Source organism: Typopeltis vanoorti, chromosome 11, assembly GCF_054136105.1.
Source record: "Typopeltis vanoorti isolate ZY-2024b chromosome 11, IOZ_Tvanoo_1.0, whole genome shotgun sequence".
Classification (NCBI taxonomy): domain Eukaryota; kingdom Metazoa; phylum Arthropoda; class Arachnida; order Uropygi; family Thelyphonidae; genus Typopeltis; species Typopeltis vanoorti.
Window position 1 is genome coordinate 121,765,716 of NC_143559.1, and position 17,531 is coordinate 121,783,246.

At 35.0% G+C, this 17,531-nt stretch overlaps 1 long non-coding RNA gene across 1 annotated transcript in view; it reads left to right on the forward strand.

The window, feature by feature from the left end:
• Window positions 1-1,016: 1,016 nt before the first annotated feature.
• The window catches only part of LOC150102012 (uncharacterized), a 103,157-nt gene continuing 86,642 nt past the window's right edge, over window positions 1,017-17,531 (forward strand). The window contains exon 1 of the long non-coding RNA XR_016549081.1: window positions 1,017-1,107. This is a non-coding gene — a long non-coding RNA (uncharacterized LOC150102012). The remainder of the gene's footprint in view (window positions 1,108-17,531) is intronic.

Consider the following 17,531-nt stretch of genomic DNA (forward strand, 5'->3'; position numbering starts at 1 on the left):
CCCTTCTTCATTCATATACAAGATGTCAGAAAGGATGGATAGCTGGAACCCACCTGAATCATGGAAGAGAATAACTTGTATCATGATGATTCGTGCCCGCCATCAAAATAAGGATATTACGACTGCTGTCCAATGCTCCCTGAATACAGTAAAAACAATCAGGCATGAACTAGAGACTTGCAATGGTGACTACGAGGATGTAGCAAGAAGAAAGATCCCTAGCAGACGATCTGATTGCGTTCGTACAGCAGAATTCCTCGCAAATCTGCAGGAACAGGTGTTGAAGAACCCTGGCATTGGAATTCGGGCTTTGTTCGTGGAGTTGCTAACTGTAGTCAAGCCCTGGATAACAAGGGTAGCCAATGGTAGGCCGTATGTATGGCAGCAGGATTCGGCCCCTTGCCACACCTCTGGGAAAAGTCAAAAATGGTTGTCTGAAAATTTCTACGACTTCACCAGTCCAAATGTTTGGCCTCCAAACTCCCCAGACCTTAACCCCATGGATTATTTTGTATGGGGCGCAGTTGAAAAAGACACCAATCGCACTTCCAGTAATACAAAAGCCCAGTTAATGGATAAAATTAAAACAGTTTTTGCGGCCCTTCCCAGGGAGACTGTAGCATCAGCTTGTTCGAGGTTCCGAAGCAGAATTGAAGCTGTGATCGATGCTAATGGTGGTTATTTTGAGTTAATCTTGTTGATAGTATTGTAATTAACTCTGCCTGTAATGTTTTTTGTCAATTCATTAAATTTAATAGATACAAAGAAGATTTTCTTTTTCCTTACGAAACTGTCAAATTTATCCCGAACACCCTGTATATATATATATATATATATATATATATATATATATATATCTTCTTATTTGAAATTTTTAATTTTTAAAGTCCTATAAATTAGTTTGTATTTTTTTTTGACGTTTATACATAGTTACTTTGATTCATGTTTTAAGTGTTTGTAAGACACGAATTATGCCATCTTTACGTTTCTTCCAACAGAATTGAATGATGAAGAAGCCCTTGTCGTCTTTGGTAACTTCGAAAGTATGAAGGAAGCCATCATTTCCAATATTCAGCTCAAATACAAAAGTATCTTAAGAAATTAAAGGTATGTACACCGTTTTAAAACTTATTACAAAGCAAACAAGAATTGTACGCGACAATATTTTCACTTCTTCTACACTTAAATAACATTCAAAAATAACTTGAATATTACAAGTATTGAAAAGCATTACAACATTCAAAGTTCACTTAAACGTTGTTAGTTACTGCCACCAGTGTCGCTAAGATCGCGATAACTTATTTCTAGTGAATTTCTAGTCTTACAAGGGTGGTCTGAAAAGTTCTCGGCCTTTCGACCATAGATGGCAACACTATCGGCACGATTTTTTTTCCCCTAAGTTGGTGCATCTGTCATAAGCATCCCTGTGAAATTGCAAATCATTCTATTAAGTAGTTTGTTTTATACAGCTGTTTGAAGCAAACGTGTCTTGAAATAGATAAAATTGAGTATCGTGCGGTTATAAAATTCAAAAGAAATTCATTCGAAGTTCATAAAATTTTATGGGCACTCTTCTCCTTTGTTTTCGACAATTAAGAAATGGGCTCCCGAGTCTAAACGTGTCCGTACCAGCCTTGAAGATGATCCACGTGAAGGACGTCCAAAAAGTGTAACAACACCAGAAATCATTGATCAAGTGCACGATATGATAGTGGATGACTGGCGAGTCAAAGTGCGTGAAATTGCTGAGACTGTAAGCATTTCAAAAGAACGTGTAGGATATATTTTGCACGAAGAATTGCAAATGAAAAATCTTTGCGAAAAATGGTATCGCTCTTGCTCACAGCAGATCACAAACGCACTCGCGTGAAAATCTCTGAAAAGTGCTTGGAGCGTTTTAAGAAGAATAAAACTGATTTTGCGCGTCGATGTATTACTATGGATGAGACTTGGATTCACCATCACACACCAGAACCCAAACAGAAGTCAAAACAGTGGACAGAAGCCGGTTGTTCAGCGCCAAAGAAGACAAAGTCGGTTCCATCAGCAGGAAAGATCATAGCATCGGTATTTTGGGATGTTAAAAGATTTTGTTTATTGATTATCCTGAAAAGGGTAAAACAATAACCGGCGAATAATATTCCGATCTTTTAACCAGACTAGACGAAAAAATTCGTGTGAAAAGACCTGGTTTGCAGAAGAAAAAATCATCTTTCATCAGGACAATGCATCTGCCCACAAAAGTGTTTTGGCAGTGGGAAAATTAAGGGATCTGCACTATGAATTGTTGGGACATCTACCTTATTCCCCAGATTTGGCTTCCTCTGACTTCTATCTCTTCTCAAGACTAAAACTCTTCCTCATTGGTTATTTTTTTTTCTTCGAATCAAGAGGTGATTGCAGCTGTAGAGGAGTATTTTGCAGATCGTACTGAGAACCACTACAGGGATGGTATAATGGCGCTGGAGCATCGCTGGAATATATGTATTAAGGGAGATTATGTTGAAAAATAAAAATAATTTCGAAATTATAAATTCATTTTTTTACTGTTAAGCCGAGAACTTTTCAGACCACCCTCATATTTCATAACAAGACATTTATTTGATTTGATTTTTGTTTTCGAAAAATGGTTGACTCATTAGGGTTGATTAATTTCTATTGATCGGTATTTCTTTTGTGCTCTATGTAATATTTTTATTCCGGATATTCATACTCAACACGACTTTCCTTTAGGCACATTCGTGCCATCTAAATTTATTTTTTTTATTCGCATAAATTTTCGAATTAGATGAAAAAAACTCTGAAGCACTTTTTTTTGAACGAAATTTGGGGTGTTGTTGCGTCTGTGACGTTTTTTAGGACAAGGTCCGTTCCCTTTGCCGTGGTTAGTTACAAACTCATTTTACGTACAAATAATTAAACAAACAAATAATCATCATTAGATATAAGTAATTGAATTAACCGGGAATATATGAAATAAAATAGACAACGAAGTCTCATTCCCATCTCTCTCTCTCTCTCTCTGCACCAAATAGCTTCAGACATCTATTCCAATAATTTACAACGCGGACCAACTATCGTTGTCATCTTTCGCTCCCCTGCCGATCGAGGGAGGGTAGGAATCGAAACTCCCAACCGAGTACTTACACTTATCTCTATAGTCGGACACAAAAAAATGAAATATGTACAATCCCTGGGTCTATTTCATGTGCCATGAGAGACGAATGGATCATTTCACTGTAATGTTGAATATAAATAAAGAGATAGCCATAATACCACGTCATTTACTGGAGTATGTAACAGAAAACGATATCCCAAGAACAGGAAAGACCGCCATAGCCATACTCTGGAAATTCCTAATGCTACTCAAGTACCAATAGCTAAGAGAGCTATACTGCGGCCTTTAAGGCTACATACTTACTACAATGGGCAGCTATTTTACGCTGCCAGTTAACTAAATGTATACCAGAATAGTTCACTAAAATGTAGGGGAGAAAATACCTTCAAAGATAAGGGAAGATCTTTATAAAAAAATACTTTGCATCCATTTTATTTTAAAGTTATTAATGCAATTCGTTACTCTCCATAATGCCTTCTTTTTTCGTTCATTTCTTTTCAGGTTTTCTCTGAAAGTGTTTTATAAATCTTAATCTGTAACGAACTCTTTTGATTAAAATCTTTTCAAGAACAAACACTTAACCACTTGTTTTTTTTTCCGAAGATAAAATTAAATCTAAGTTTATTTGATCGATGCCAACTTCTTCCATATGAGTATTTAAACCTCTCTCTTTCTCTCTATCTTTTAAACGCGTGTTAAAAGGCGTTTCTAATCTATAATAATCATATCTCTCTTTGTATTGAGATGAAAATATACTTACTGTAGAGAAACGTCGTTTAAAAAAAATTGCAGCAACAATACATTTGGTTGTCATGGAAACGTATGCGAGTCTAATGAAGGCTTATTTCAGAGAACAAAAGTGAATGTTTTCGCGTGCTTTTTTGCGAGATATTAAATAATCTTTTGATATTGATTTTTTTCCCAGTACATTTTTCGAAGTTATTAGAATATAAAATTTGAGAAGAGTGCAAATTTTAGTCAGTAACATCTGTCGTAACTTTAGGATGAAAAAAAGCTGATTGGAGAAATTAATGAGAGAGAGATAGAGAGAGAGTAAGGAGAGAATGATAAGCTGTCTTTTCACACCTGCTTTTCTGTCTTTCTCTTTGCGTCTATTCCTTTGTTTTCTTCCGACAAATGCCGTCTTTTTTCGGATCCGCCATCATTAGCAGACATCAGGGGATGGTTTTTATGTAGCTCAAGGCTCTCGTGAGCAATTGTTCGTAAAGGGGAGAGGATGTTTACTTCACACTTTTCCCACTTTTTTTTTTCTTTCCAGACACGGGGGATGATACATTAACAATCATCAGCGCCACCTATGAACGAAAGTGCCAAATTGTATACACACAGAGTAACTTTGTTTACACAAAGAATGCGGACGTCCTAGTTTGATAAATATCAGGAAGCTGATTCCAAGCTTTAGCACCATCTAGTGACGTCATTTGTATGTAGTAATAGTGACAGTGATCGTTATCAACAATGTAGACATATACGTTGAACACTAACGCCATCTATTAACCGGTTGAGGCACACTCAGTACGTGCGAAAATTATTTGGTGAACGACGTCATTTGTTTTTAACGATGTAAAATTGAATAAATAAAATATAGAGGAAAACGACTGTAGATTCAAAATATGAACGTTTATGTAGATTTTTTTCACCTCTTTTCCGTCTATTAAATAGTTTATTGTTCCGTAAAGTACACGTTCAATGGATTAGCTTTTTTTTTTTTTTTTTTTTTTTTTTACAGGACGAGGGGAGGAGGAGTTAGTGGGGGTGGATAAATCCTTCCCGTTCTTAATGTATAGCGTCACGGAAATAGTCATTTAGACTTTGGTGGTCACAATAATCTAGGTCAATGACCAGCTTGATCGAAGTCAGGCTCTTGCGTTATCTGTTTGGACGAGAACAGATGGAGAAAGAAAGTTATCCTGAATTGCCTTTGTAATGGCTTAAAGTTTCGAGGTATTTGAGAGAAGAGAAAACTCCGAGAATTTTTCAATGATTTTTTGAATCTTTTTTTAATAGTATCAATTGAAGATAAATCAAGTAGATCCTGCGATTCATTTGATGTTATTTCTGTATACTGCGAAAACCCATTGATGCCTTTTGTCATTGTAAAATGTGCATGCATTTTTGAAAAAAAAAATTAAAAAAAGTATCAAAAGTAAAACTTAATAATGAGGCTCGCGATATGCGGGAAATTTAAATGTATGGATTTTTGCAACAATCGCTTTAAGTAGATTTATCTCGTGCAACCAACAATTAACTTAACAATCAGTAAATTCATCATTACAACCAATGTTTCTGGCGAAAAAATAATAATATTTATAAATAATATTCATAATTTTTTTAAATTTTTTTTTTAATAATTTTCATTTTTTTCGCTTCCAAAGAATGTAATGTTTGGTGATTGTTACGATTCAATATTACCTACCTGTGATATTTTCCCATCACTAATGAATTCTCGCATAACACGGCGAAAATATATTTCCTTTAAAAAGTGCTTGAAGTGAAAGTTTTTATTGTATTTGAATAGATTGTTTTTGAAATGACTTTTCTCTTCGTAATCCCGGTATTCCTTGGACGGCAAATCCTCTCTCTGTTTAGTTTCAACCACGGATGAGCACAAGATGAATCTTTTCGGAAAGCAAAATGATGGAATGTTTAAAAGGAACCATGGCTACACCGGGCGAATACAACGCAGAGGGGAGTTAAAAATCTATAATAGACAGAAAGAACCAAACCTGTCATGCGATCCATCAAACGGTACACAAAAGAAAAGAGAAGTCACTCACAAAGAAGCAAGACATAAAAAAAAAAAGAAAACAAAATGGGACTGTAAAGTGGGTTTTCATTGGCCCATCATGAATCAAAACGGAGCTGCTTTTGCACTATTAATAACACACGACCATCCCGGCAACATTAAACATTTTAGTCTTCCGTCTCCTTTTCGAAGTTGTCTGGGTCCGAGATTATGGCGCCACCGTTACTCTGAACTTGTCCATTAACGAAACTGCTTGCTGAATATGCATTTTCCAGGGTATTTATCATGCACAGATCATAAATCACCACTAAAATGGGGGGGGGGGGAGGGGAAGAACCCTGTGCGCTCCATTGACCCAAGCAATGGCGACTCCTGCGAAAAGATGAGACACCGTAGCCGGAAGACATGTACACCCTCGCGAGCCACTTTCTCACTGCGAGAGTCGATAGATTTGTTATTGTAATTCCCATATGCCATCGATCAGAACCTTTCTCCCTATGTACGTGTTTGGTCTGTTAATAATAATCTCGTTTACAAATAGGCCTCTTAATAATCTGTCATTCTTTACTTTCGGCATTCTATTTTTTCTTACACATAATTCTTCTCTCTCTCTCTCTCTCTCTCTCTCTCTTGATGGATAACTATTTATCTTTACTAAGTGTACCTATGAATTCTTACTCTTTCTGCCGATGTCTTATCTTTCTCCCTGTTTTCTTTGTTTGTTCGTTATCTGATTCTCTCTCTCTCTCTCTCTCTCTCTCTCTCTATCTCTCTATCTATTTAATTACACCTATCTGTTATGTCTCTTTATCTGATATTCATTCCCCGTATCTTTATTCCTATTTCACGCAGGGACTGTCTTGAGTTCTGTTAGTGATGATGATGTAGAATGAAGAGGGAAGAATCCTATCCAGAGAGGTTCCTCCTTCATCATTCTACCTCATCCCACAAGTGTTCAGTTGAATCGCAGCTTCCAAGCTGTTATTCTCGAACCAAGTCACCGTAGAGTTTACTATAAGTCAAGAACATTGTTTTTCAATAAATATTATCGGTCTTTCATCGTAAATTTCCTTTCGTATAGGAAGTCTGGAGTTAACTCGATACGGGAAGTACACCTCCACGGTATAAATGCGAGAAAGACACATTCTCACTTCCACCATGGTACTTTACAATTAGAACAAAGTCTTCTTGCCGATAATATTTATTGGCTGCAACCAGATTCATATTCTCTCGTCTCCTGTGAAAGAGACGAGACTGCAACTGGCCAGAATACTCACTTCCAGTTCCAGAGTCCAATTTTTACGATTTTAGCACCACTATATAATTATTAAATAACCTTAGCTGTTGCTGAACAAGAACTTTTTTCATCGAATTGGATATCAAGTCGTTTTATTTTAAAGCGAATGTGGAGTAGTAATATCTTCATTTATACGCAAATTTTTACCGAAATTCCTATACATCATTATCAATTCACTTGTGCTCCTGTTGAGGTAATCGAATACTTTTGGTAGCGAAAAATGATTCGTTGAAAAAAATGGTAACCAGCGTGTGTTTCACATAACACACAGTACGCGAATGGAAGCTATAGATTAAATACTACTATTTTAAAAATGTTTTCGTTATTATTTGAATAATATTAAATAATTTATTAATAATAATATAAGAAATTTATTATTTACATAATTTTGATATTTAACTTAATAATAGTTTAATTTTTAATTTAATAATGTTAATTTTAAAAATACACCTTTTCTTTTATTAGTTCTTTAATACCAAATAAATCCATTGTAAAATTATTGTTGTGTAAGAAATTGCAATTACATATATTGTGCAATTATGTCTATTGCGAGATACATTACGAGATATCACGAGATACATGATATTATTCGACTTGCGGAGACAATGGATCAGACATAAAGTTGGTTAAAAAGCAAGCAAAACAAAAGTATTATTTTGTGGGAAAACAAAGTGGGACGCCTAGCGACGTGTTATGAACTCCAATAATGGACTATTGTTTGTTCGTTGAATAAATAATTAATTCAAAAAAAAAAAATTGATCAAAAAAAAATCACCAGTAATTTTCTTAATATTTTCGGTAAAATATTACATGAATCTAAGATACAGATAACCTAAGTGGAGTTGTAGTCCAAGTATTTAATAATTATATTGTGGTATTTTAAAACATTATTCTGGACGGTGATTTATCTCTAGACAAAAAAAAAAAAAAAAAAAAAAAAAAAGGACTTTTGGTAAATCCTAGATTTTACTGGTAAATCCTAGCCTTTACCCTAGTGAGGTGGTAAAAGTCCGAAAAATGCTTGTAAACGCTTCCATTTCGGGCTTTTATCAAACCATTTCGGCAAATGCTAGCATTTACCAACACCAATTGGTAAAAGTCCGTTTTGTTTACATTATAACAATTTGCCTTTGTCAATTTAAATTTCAAAACATAATGTCCAGAATAAACATTAAACGTAACTGCTTTATATTTAACTATATTTAATTAATGTATTATAAGAAAATGTTCATGAAATAAAAGTAACTTATTAATCACAATTTCCTTCGGCATTATCAAATCATAATTAAACTTATTTGTTACAACAAAGTTGACTGTTGTGACATTTGGAGTTACAAAGTAAAAAAAAAAAATTCTTTACACCTAACCTAACAGGAAATAAATAAATAAATAATAATAATAAAACGTAAGATATATTAGTACAAAAACAAACTGATTCTAGATCGTAGCCGCTCACACCCGTGTATACTCGCATTCGACTGAGCGGTTAGGTACGCGAACAGCTAAGAGAATCACGAGCATGTTGGGACCTGCCGACTACAGACTCATCGCTTATATTTAAAGATTATAATATTTATTTAAAGCCATGTATTTCAGTCTGAATATTACAGGCCATCAGTGGCGATCATGGCTGAGGTAGAGTGTCAACAATGGATTGATTTGAAAAAGTACGAGCCACGTGATCTTATACTTAACGCAAAGGTATAACTGAGGAAATATTGTATTATTAATTGCCGTAAAAAAGCCTTTAACAATGTGTGATTAGAATAAGACTTATATCTTAGATAGTGAGAGGCAGTCGTTACGATATTAAAGTTAATGAATAATTATTAATGCAATATTTCCTCAGTTATACCTTTGCGTTAAGTATATGATCACGTGGCTTGTACGCTTTCAAATCAATCCATTGTTCGCCTTCTATCTTGTAATGACCTGTAGTCGCCATTGATGATAGCCTGTAATGTTCAGACTGAAATACATGGTGGCTTTCAATAAATATTATTACTCATTTCCTTGTTTTTTCGTGTAAATTAAAGTTATATTTCGTAAGCAACTTTCACACACAGCAGGTTTCTTTCTTTTTTTATTTATTTTTAGCTATAGGGTGTCAATAGCGGTAAGCGTTTTCAAACTTACTATTCAAATACATTACTTATAAAAATTACCATAAAAACATTATAGCAAAAATAATATAGTTCATATTATAGAAGAGAATTTTATATAATTAGCCAGTTTAAGAAATAAATTTTATTTTTTACAATCTACCATTTTATAAATTTCATCATTTCTATATAACCTTAAAGTTCGTGGAATTTTTTTTTTTTTTTTTTTAGATAGATATTCACGGTACTAGTACACTTCGCTGCATGATGGAGTATGAGGTGGTATCAAAGGCGAGGAAGTAAACAAGAAGGTGGTATGGGATGTTTTCGATTTGTTGTTGAAATGATCATGTTTTCTGGATGAATCAAGAGGTCACATGGCACATAAAAAAATTACTTACATCACTTGGATGAAGAGGAGAATCAGCACACGTTTTGTCATTGTTATTGAAATGGAAAATGTTCAAATACTTGTTAATGCAGTTCTCTTTACAAATCGTGCTGTTCTTACAGTTTATATATGAAAATCTTTCATATATAAAAAATAAGATTTAAGAAACTTACACAATGAATAAATCTGTATGCTTGCACTTGAAACTTTTAATATTATAGCTAGCAACTCGACTTTATGTAACCGGGAACGAATTTACAGAAACATGTGACAAATATCTGAAATAGACAAATGAAGCTTGGGTAGAAAGAGTTGTAAACTCCAAAACAAAAAAATGATAGACATTTAACTGAAATATTGAAAGTTAAAATAGTAACTAGAGTTATAAAGCACCGAAAAACTATTTTTAATTTCGGAAGCTTTTAAACATTTCGAACAGGAAGTTGTTTATATTGATAAGTCGCAAACGTAAAACTCTTTCTCGTGTGTATCTTTTCGCGAGGCTTTGACAATCACCCCGTTTTTTAAAACCTGTTGGTAACAACAAATGCCGAATAAATAAAATCGCTAACATTTGAAGAGATAATAAATCCACAACACTCTCTAATTTAACTACACAAAACAGATTAATTAGAGTCCTATTGAATAAAACCCTTTTGCCTCTTAGAAGCTAAAGTTCCAAACTATAATGAATAAGAAGAAGAAGAAGGAAGTGTAACGGGTAAAGGATGATTGTGTGAGTAAAGCAAAAATAGCAGAACGTCGATGAACTATATACGCAAAATGAAATGGTGACGCACAACGACTAAAGCCAGTTCTGTTTTCAAAGCTTGCAGGAATGTGTTGTGTCAGCTGTTTGTATCAAGAATAAAGTTACAGGGAATGCGTGTAGAGTCCACTTTGTCAAGCAAACGTATTACGCTCACTCCGGAAAGTAAGAAAACAGTAACACTATCTCGTAATTTATCTGGGTTGATAGAAGACAAAGAATGTTAGTAAAGGGGGACGTTATTAAGGGGTTGTAATTTACATTCTTTGTTTATGGTTTATCCTTTTCGGCAAACAAATCCTCCCTTGCTGCCAACTATCTCGGATTAGTTTTCTCTGATTCTAGCAGTGAATAGTTTTGCAAACTTCGTCAAGATTCAACAAACTTACACAAAGATAATTGTGGATTTTCCACTGGTTAAAATGATACTTTAAATATTATATTCGTGTTTTAATTCTCTATTTTAAATCAAAAATAAGAATAAAATAAGAATTTTTTTGAATGAAAGAAAGATTAAAAAGCTTTTATTTAATTATATTTTTCTTTTTTCTAGAGTATTTAATAGTATAGTGAATACACCTTTTATTTTTTTATATATGAAAAATATATGAATTATTCGATTTCACATGCTACTTATTTGTACACTTCAGGTATTTGTATACTCATGGCAATACGTCTTGTTACTAAATTTTCATGAATGAACCAGATATTTTATTTTACCCCACTTCGGTACCTATAATGAAGTTGAGTCTTACCTTTATCTTTGACATTAACGAAGCTAACTTCTTAAACGTATCCTGCAGTGTGTAAACTGGGATTTTGTTCAAACTAAGGCAACCATTGTGCTCTTAATTCTCTCGATGGATACCCCTTCAACATAGCTGGGTTTTTCATATAGAAGAGCCACGGAGTAGACAATACAAGTTTGTTGAGAAAGTCCACAAATTTTGATGTTCATTTTCCTGGTATTATTGCAATGACTTGTAGTGCAAACTAGGCGAAGCATCCCCATTTTAAAGCATAATCCCATTGTCTCTCATCCACCCCATCACACGCATAAGAAATACGATGATACTGTCTAGTAATCTCTCTCTCCATAATAATTACAAACTTCTTTATCACCCTCCATTCTTTTTAAATATTCTCTCTCTTGCTTTTAATGTAACTTTAAACTTTTCTGCATATTTCTTTTTACATCTAAATCCCACATCTTCGCTCTCTTAATGTTCCATTACTGTCCAAAGCCTTCGTAGTTCCATCGACGATCGGAAAGACCTGGGTTCGATTCCCGTCCATGATGTGAGGAACCATTATTTGGTCTCCTTCGACTAAAGGTGAGTTAGCCGGTCCCATACGGAGGTAGGGTTTTTCCATCTGGAAACTTGGGTTTTTCGTCCCCTAGAACAGGCAAGCCAGTCCCGTGAGATTATCAGGAATACTTAAGACTCAGCCATAGGCTTAATTCGTCAGCTATTCCGGTCCCGGATAAAATTAGGGTGGGGGGAGGGTGCCGTACCATCCCTTAAAAGGGACTCACGGCCGTGGTATCATCGTACGAAATAAATAAACTGACTGTTCACCTCTTAGTGTAATTACGAACTATTATTTGTCTGTCCAAAGCTATTTGTAACTAATAATCCATCATTATTAAATATTAATTCTTTCTCTCTTTCTGTATAATTATTCTTATTTCCGTTTTCCTTCCTGTCTTTTCTTCCATAGAAGTGTTTATTCTTTCACTCTGTATTCCGGTATAACTATTAATTCTTTCTCTCTCTCCGTGTGTGAACTTGCGCGGTTCGTTTTCAATATAACTATTAATATTTATTCTTTCATTGCTTCCCTCATTATTTTCTTTTATGTGTCTTTCATTTTCTCTTTGTCTTTCTTTCTTTCATCCAGTTACACTATTATATATTCTTCATCTGTCTGTAATTCCGTGTTTTTCATATCTCTTCCTTTTCTTCTATCTCTTAGCGAAAAGTTTAATTTTTTTTTTTTTTTGTCTCTCGTTCTCCATAACGAATACTTCGCTCCCCTCCCCGTCTCTTTTAGCATCGCTAAAGAATTTTCTGTATTTACTGAAAACGAAAATGTCCTTCATCTGCATAGGAAGTACAACCACGGCGAGTTCTAAGGTTGCCATAGCGATGCGTGTCACGGAGTGACCGATGGTGATGTATTCGCCCTTTTCTTTTCTTACCATCCGTTGTCTTCGATAACTTTTACTGACATCGAACATCACCTGCGTTTTTGGGAGAAAAAGACGGACAGGACCCATCTTCTTGTGTCGACTTCGCTTTGTCACTCACGGACTGCACGATCCCATCAAGCAGCCGATCACGTGAGTTTCCGTCGACAGCACTTTGCAGTAATTAAGTAAATGCCACGCAGAGAAAGTGGCGAAGAATAAAAAAAAAAAAAAAAATGAAAGAAGAGGAAAGAAATGAACGAAGGAATGAGACGCAGGAAGATCGTAAAGCCACCTGATTAATCCGGTGACATCTGTGATGTCCCGGGGATTGATTGTTTGGACTCATTGTCTTGTTTAAACAGGATTAGCCGCTAGACACGGCTCGTAAGTACTCGCATTGGACTTAAGACCGCGGAGACTTGGAACAACATTACGACGCCACGATAGCGGGATGTCGGCAGCAAAGTCGGAAGTCTCTTGCACGGCACCGCATAAAAGTACGTTTAAATGCATGCAGACGAACAGGAGAATGGACGAAAAGGTATCGAGATCAGCTATAAAAACTGAAATGTTGTCATTACATCATGTACAATTGCAAATGGGTTGGTTGAGTGAGCAGGTGCATTGTCATGGTAAAGTTCCCCTTTTTGATGGAACCGTTGCTGATCTGGCTTATCGAAGTGAACAAAGTCAGTTTGAATACTCTTTTCAGCATATCAGATATCAATTATCGACAATTTAATTTTTAATTCAATACTTTTTTTAGTGTTCAGTTAACAGAATCGGGAGAGGAAAAGAAGGCAGCTGACAATTAACCTAATAACGATTTTGAACAATTTGAATCTGGCAAACTTAAGTAAAAGTTATTGAATTTAGTTCATGCTCGAAACACCAAACACTCAGAAAGCCAAATAATTCGTAGTCATTTTACATTTTCGACAGTTCTTTGTATTACACAGCTGAAAGACGAAGACACAAAACATTCAATCAGTTGCTGCCACAAAGAAAAAATGGATTTGTTTTTCCCGAAGGGTCATATCCATCCGAGCTTTAAAGAACTTTGGCGGCCTCTTTCACTTCTGCAGTTCTAAGTCTGGGTGCACTGCTAATTGAAAATATAATAGATCATGCCATTAGATTAAAAAAAAAAGTTGAGGAAGTTACGACCAAGAAGCTAAGCTTACGATGCCAATATGTTTGTTAGTTGTGTGTGTGTGTGTGTGCGCTCTTCGGATGGTTTGTCTCTTTTCGAGAAATGAAAAACTCAGATTTCTTGCAGGGAAAACCCTTGTGTATCTCCATACAATACGCCAACGTAGATCTTAGATGAACTAATTTTTTTAAAAAATATAATAATAAATAGAGTGCTATCAACACTGAAATAATCTTTCATGTCCTTTTTAGGGGCGTTTATGAATGTAAGACTATTTCGCACCGATTGACTGATTTTAATGAAATTTCGCATTTAGGATTTTAAAAAAAATCAAGTTATCTTAATTTTGTTCATATTAAGACCACTTTAATGGAAAAGTTATTTGAAATGATACAAAACTGTACGTTACAAAGGAAAAAATATTCTCCCTCTCTCTCTCTCTCTCTCTCTCTCTCCATCACACAATTCCGAAACTGCTTCACGTGCATTTAATGTGAACATGAATGACGAGTTATACAAGAATGCTGTTGCAAAACACACCTTATTAGGATTGTCAGGTTTATCTGCCTACCCCTTTTTTGTAATCAAGGACTCATACTGCTGGATGTTAAGGACCTCGTAGTTCACCCTACTGTTGTGTGAGCTCACAGGGCTTCACGAATTTCACTGAATCTGTGTAAAGAACATTTAAAGGTTTGTGGACATCCATTAACGATATGCAGGCACGTCCCTCATGTTGTAGAAGTTGTATGAAGGAAAAAAACTCGTTAAATGAATTGGAAGGTGTTGATAACATCTTCAACAATACCCTGGATCATGTTCTTTATGATTTCTTGATCACTTGGCACCCGAGAGAATCATGCATCTTTCTTTGACTTAGAGTCTAAGTCTTAGACGATACAACGAAGAATGTGTTTCTTAGGTACTACCATAGTCTTCGAGTGGCTAATACATTGTCCATTCTTCTAATCCACATTTTCAAATATATTACATAAATTTTTATTTTTATTTTTAAATATTAGCTCCGTCCATTTTTTTTATGACCTATTCAAACGATTTGAATAACTTAAAAGTTTGAATGATTTGTGGTTATGAGCAATAAATTTAACTTTGTAATGCATTTTAAATCAAGTTGAAGGATTATAAGGTTGTAGAAGGGATAGCCAATCAAAACGAAAGCCATTGAATAACCTGATTGGTTGTCCGAACACCAGCTGTAAATGGTCAGTTGACATGCGCATTCAACTGAGATGTGAATTTTGGTTGTTTTATTATTGCAATCATTCGAAATATGTAAATATTAATGAACACGCGTTTTTTTTTAAATTTAATTGTTAAGCGAGATTATCACGTGCTTTTTTAATGCTCGTGATAATGAAAAACATTGCTTAAACTGAGTAATGTAAAACATCATTTTTTTTTCATTTCACGTTTTAGTTCAAATAAAAAATAAAATAAAAACAACGCAACGCAACGATGTGTGTTTGTGTGTGTGTGTGTGTGTGTGTGTGTGTGTGTGTGTGAGAGAGAGAGAGAGAGAGAGAGAGAGAGAAGAAAAAACTGACCGAAGGCAATAAATTCCAAAACTGTAAATTGACGTCAGAAATGGCGACCACCCTCCAAGTCCCTTTGCATCATCTTCCCATCACGAACTTCGTCATCTTCACTCCAACGCATTTCGCTTTATTTCCATGCGGAGGCGAGATTGCTACTTAAGAGTGTAAGCTACTGGGAAAACCCAACCTCTTCGGTGTATCCTTTTTTTCTATTTCCTAAACTGCTCATTGCCACAACGGATACGAGAAAAACTCCCCTATTCACCTCCGTTTTTTTTTAAACAAAAATCTATATTCTAAAAGATTGCTCTTTTCCCTCTGTGAGCTTTGGTTCAATCGCTTCTAAAAAAAAGCCAAAAAAATCGCTCGAAATCCGACTCTAGATGTTTTTTTTTTTTTTTGGCATACGTTAAAAACTTCAAAAATCTTAGTACTTATTTCTGCCCACAGATGGCGTTCTTGTAGCCACCGGAAGAACCAAGCATTTCCTCCTACTCATCTTGGTTTAAAAGGCGAATATTGTTTTAGTTAAAAAATGTGCTCGAGCGTATCTCAGGCAACGGTTGTAGATTTCAAATGACGTCACTCACGCGATAGCGAATTTGAGAAAGAGTACTGAAAGGTGGGGAGGGAGGGGAGGGGGTTGAAAGAATGGCAGTCTATGAGCTATTAAAGAAATCATTTTTGTCATAGACGACATGTTTGCTAATCCATCATGGCCCGCTAACACTGGTCTAATATTTACACTATCTCGTTGCCCTTAGCAGAAAGAGAGCGATAGTGGGATAAAACGCTAGCGTTCAACTAGCTCGCGAATTGCTTAAGACTGAATATTAGCTACCGTTATACTTTTTTTTTTTCCCTCTTTATTGTGTGTTGGTAGATTTTGTTTAGAGAACATGGTTTGAGTTCGGAGATAAGAGGTTATTATGGAGCTTATTATGGCAGCAATTTAAGTTTGGGTCGAAGAATACTGATAGTTTTTTTTTTTTTTGGCCAATATCTCTATTTTTGGAGAGTTAATATTTTATCGACTGCAGCCAAGTTTGCGTGAAGAAATTCACTGAAAATGATAGGTTTATTCAATTACTATACTTAAAATATAGTTTTCACGAACGTATTGGGAAATATATAAAACTATTACAATTTTCAAATAGTCGCACAGCTGCGGAAGACTTATCAGTTATTTTTTTATTGGATAATCACCTTCTTCCTTCCCCCCCCTCTCTGACTTTCGACTGGAAAAATACATTGTTGCCATGAGGCAAATAGAAAGGATATATTTCATAAGCATTACTTAATTGATTGTTTTTCAAGGCGAAATACAAAATGCACGAATTTTTTTGCATGCATTTGTTGGAGATATGACTTTATAAATAATTCATCTGGTGTGATGGGTCATTATGGCAATTCTTTTTATGTATCGCAGAGTTCTTCGGCTAGCTATTCAAAGCATGTATTATTGATTTCCTAAAGAGAGGAGGGGGGGGGGTGAATTCTTTATAAAATTACATTACAGTAAATATTGAAAACATTAATTGATATAAATCTGAGTGCTTCTTGGAGTGGAAAAAAAAAAAAACATTATTGGGCGATTGTTGTGCCATCTAGTGGTATTCTTCAGAACTAAGAGAATTTTGTATTATGTCAATAGAGGTTTTGGAAACTTGTTAATTTTTAGGTTTTTACGCCATCTGGTGTCTATTTTAGGAAAATCCAAGTACCCATCATCGGAACGTGGATACGTAGTTTTATGTTAATCCATATATAAGTTTTTAAGGTATAGGAACGATCAAAGTTTCATGGGAATGGTACTCTGCCTTTGATTTTCACTGACTTGCTGATTCCCTTCTGGTCAGTAATTCAATCTTAACGACCGAAGTAGCTATATTAACTCAATACTTGCTCCCGACCAATACTGGTCTCTTGTAAGGCAGACTATATAAAATGAAGCCATCATTTCTGAATCAGTTGTTTTATTGTCATCGATTTTCTGATCTTATAGTTTTATGTCTAGTAGCGCCGCCCTGGTGAACACTTTCGAAAACTCTTTTTTTTTCCCTTTTTTTTTTCCCATAATCAGAAATTTGAGATCACTATAAGATTATTTTTGCTACTGGATAATTCAAAGAGGTCGAAAAATGTCTTTAAACGAGTTCTGGAATCCCCGCTGTTATTTTACAA